The sequence below is a fragment of the Physeter macrocephalus genome, chromosome 12 (genome assembly GCF_002837175.3).
Source record: "Physeter macrocephalus isolate SW-GA chromosome 12, ASM283717v5, whole genome shotgun sequence".
In the NCBI taxonomy this organism is placed as follows: Eukaryota; Metazoa; Chordata; class Mammalia; order Artiodactyla; family Physeteridae; genus Physeter; species Physeter macrocephalus.
The window spans coordinates 69,959,864-69,963,779 of NC_041225.1; the positions used below are offsets into that span (position 1 = coordinate 69,959,864).

A 3,916-nucleotide genomic window follows, 5' to 3' on the forward strand; every position below is an offset into this window, starting at 1 on the left:
GCCGCTCCGCGGCATGTGGGATCTTCCCGGACCGGGGCACGAACCCGTGTCCCCTGCATCGGCAGGCAGACTCTCAACCACTGCGCCACCAGGGAAGCCCAGAAGGGCACATTTTAGATTGTTTTTCCATTTGAAGCTGGAGACTTCGTCTTAACTGATCTTCATATTGCCTGAGTTTTTACTTATTTTTGGAGATGGAGGAATCTTTTGGAAAATTTGTTAATTCCTCTGGCTAATGACACTTAGGGTGAGCATGATCTTTGGATAACCCTAGTGGATGGATTGCCTTTCACATTACAGGAAACAGTTGCCATAGATTACACATCAAACTGCACATAGAATTTCTACTTTGTTTTGCTTTTTAATTTTAGTTTGAGTTCATCTGTCATCCTGGAACCTTAGATGTTATCTCCTTTTCCCTGAACTGCTGACTGAATGCATTTCTCTGTGCTTTACTGGGGCTAGAATAACCCAGTTATGATCATGCTAATAGTGGTCTGTCATGTAGGCCTTTACTATCTGTTTCCCTGCTCCCTGCATCAAAATAGAAATGAAAACACAAAAAGAGTACAAAGAAAATGGCTTTATTTCTGACATTGCACACACAGCTTATTACATATGACCTTGGTGATAAGTATGAAAATGAGGAATGCACCTACATTCTTCATTAGTCAATTCACCAATTGGGTTAGCAGATTTCCTTTTATAAAGTAGTTGTGTAATTTGTAGCTGCACAGTAGCCAGATGCATTTGATAAATCAAGTTCATTTTGTTTTGACTAAAAGAGTAAATATATTTCTGTACAAAAATATTAAAAAACTTTATGTACAGAAGAAAATTTGTCACCTATAATCCTACCACCTAGAAATAACCACATTTTAATAGAAGCTACCTTTTTTTTTTGATGTGGACCATTTTTAAAGTCTTTCTTGAATTTGTTACAATATTGCTTCTGTTTTATGTTTTGGTTTTTTGACTGTGAGGCATGTGGGATGTTAGCTCCCCGGTCAGGGATCGAACCCACACTCCCTGCATTAGAAGGTAAAGTCTAAACCACTGGATGGCCAGGGAAGTCTCAAAGCTACCTTTTTTGTTTTTTTTTAATGTCTTCACTATTTTCACCACAAGAATTTTAAAATATATCTTTTTTTATTTTTAATTTTTCTAAAAGTAAATTTATTTATTGTAGATTTACTTTTAGAAAAATTAGAAGATATAGATTAAATAGAAAGAATACCCATTATAATACCATCTAGAGATAACTGATATTAAGATTTTGTTATATATTCTTCCAGACTTTCAATTACATAATAAAATATGTAAATTTATGACTAGGTACATAATTTTTTTATAAAAAGGAAGCACACCATACATACTTAGGTATAATTTTTTTTGTAAATATCTTTCCATGTCAGTAAATATATATATCCCCGTGATCATTACTATTGGCTATATGACATGCCATTTTTTTGATGTATAAAATAAATAAATATATTTAGCAAAGCTCATGATGATTAAAATTAGGCCATTAAAAAATTCTTTGATAATTGTTTATGGCAGAGTTTGTGCCATACATAATTCTTACATCTTTATGAATCCAATCTGTCAGTCTCATTATGGTTTCTGCCTTTGGGATCATGCTTAGGAATTCCTTCCCAATACAAATATTTTAAAATTATTCAGCTCTGTGTTCTTCTAGTACTTTGGTGTTTTCTATTTTAAAACTAAAAACTTCGGGCTTCCCTGGTGGCGCAGTGGTTGAGAATCCGCCTGCCGATGCAGGGGACACGGGTTCGTGCCCCGGTCCAGGAAGATCCCACATGCCGCGGAGTGGCTGGGCCCGTGAGCCATGGCCGCTGAGCCTGCGCTTCCGGAGCCTGCTCTCCGCAACGGAAGAGGCCACAACAGCGAGAGGCCCACACTTATTACATATGACCTTGGTGATAAGTATGAAAATGAGGAATGCACCTACATTCTTCATTAGTCAATTCACCAATTGGGTTAGCAGATTTCCTTTTATAAAGTAGTTGTGTAATTTGTAGCTGCACAGTAGCCAGATGCATTTGATAAATCAAGTTCATTTTGTTTTGACTAAAAGAGTAAATATATTTCTGTACAAAAATATTAAAAAACTTTATGTACAGAAGAAAATTTGTCACCTATAATCCTACCACCTAGAAATAACCACATTTTAATAGAAGCTACCTTTTTTTTTTGATGTGGACCATTTTTAAAGTCTTTCTTGAATTTGTTACAATATTGCTTCTGTTTTATGTTTTGGTTTTTTGACTGTGAGGCATGTGGGATGTTAGCTCCCCGGTCAGGGATCGAACCCACACTCCCTGCATTAGAAGGTAAAGTCTAAACCACTGGATGGCCAGGGAAGTCTCAAAGCTACCTTTTTTGTTTTTTTTTAATGTCTTCACTATTTTCACCACAAGAATTTTAAAATATATCTTTTTTTATTTTTAATTTTTCTAAAAGTAAATTTATTTATTGTAGATTTACTTTTAGAAAAATTAGAAGATATAGATTAAATAGAAAGAATACCCATTATAATACCATCTAGAGATAACTGATATTAAGATTTTGTTATATATTCTTCCAGACTTTCAATTACATAATAAAATATGTAAATTTATGACTAGGTACATAATTTTTTTATAAAAAGGAAGCACACCATACATACTTAGGTATAATTTTTTTTGTAAATATCTTTCCATGTCAGTAAATATATATATCCCCGTGATCATTACTATTGGCTATATGACATGCCATTTTTTTGATGTATAAAATAAATAAATATATTTAGCAAAGCTCATGATGATTAAAATTAGGCCATTAAAAAATTCTTTGATAATTGTTTATGGCAGAGTTTGTGCCATACATAATTCTTACATCTTTATGAATCCAATCTGTCAGTCTCATTATGGTTTCTGCCTTTGGGATCATGCTTAGGAATTCCTTCCCAATACAAATATTTTAAAATTATTCAGCTCTGTGTTCTTCTAGTACTTTGGTGTTTTCTATTTTAAAACTAAAAACTTCGGGCTTCCCTGGTGGCGCAGTGGTTGAGAATCCGCCTGCCGATGCAGGGGACACGGGTTCGTGCCCCGGTCCAGGAATATCCCACATGCCGCGGAGTGGCTGGGCCCGTGAGCCATGGCCGCTGAGCCTGCGCTTCCGGAGCCTGCTCTCCGCAACGGGAGAGGCCACAACAGCGAGAGGCCCACATACCGCAAAAAAAAAAAAAAGAAAAAGAAAAAAAAAAAAAAAAAAAAACCTAAAAACTTCAACCAATATAAAATTTATCTTACATATTATGGGACAGGAATCTACTTTATTTTTTTCTAAAATGCTTAAATAATCTATCCCTCTGCTAATTTAAACAATGATCTTTATAAATAAATGGATCTGTTCCTAGGCTTTAAAGTTTTGTTTCACTGATCAATTTCCATTCCTGTGCAAGATCCATACTATTTTAATTATTTTTCTAATCCTATTTTTTTTCCACACACACACACACTGTATTTTATTTTTACAAGAGATATATAAACTGACACCAAACATTGTAAATGGATGACCACAACACAAGCAACAATGATTGCAATTACCAAACATGAAACACACTCATACTATGTCATAATATTGACATTCAGTCCAGTAATCCTCCACTGTAACAGCTCCTTTACTTTGCAGTGAAAATTGATTTGTATATTTTTTGCCTCTGAGTCCTTGTGGGATTTTTTTTTTTATTCAAACAGAAAGTCACAAAAATTATAATCATCCTAATCAGTTCACTCAATCCCATGTAATTATTTTTTTCATCTTGATCTTTTGTTAGCACTTTTATGAATTCATCAGTTTTCCATTAGAGTTCTGAAAATGCTTATTCATTCAGTTCAGCATATAGTCA

General features: G+C 34.4%; 1 protein-coding gene across 4 annotated transcripts in view; it reads left to right on the forward strand.

Moving 5' to 3' along the window:
- ACYP2 (acylphosphatase 2) overlaps positions 1 to 3,916 on the forward strand; it is a 172,121-nt gene that overhangs the window by 84,559 nt on the left and 83,646 nt on the right. The gene's annotated exons all lie outside the window — the stretch shown is intronic.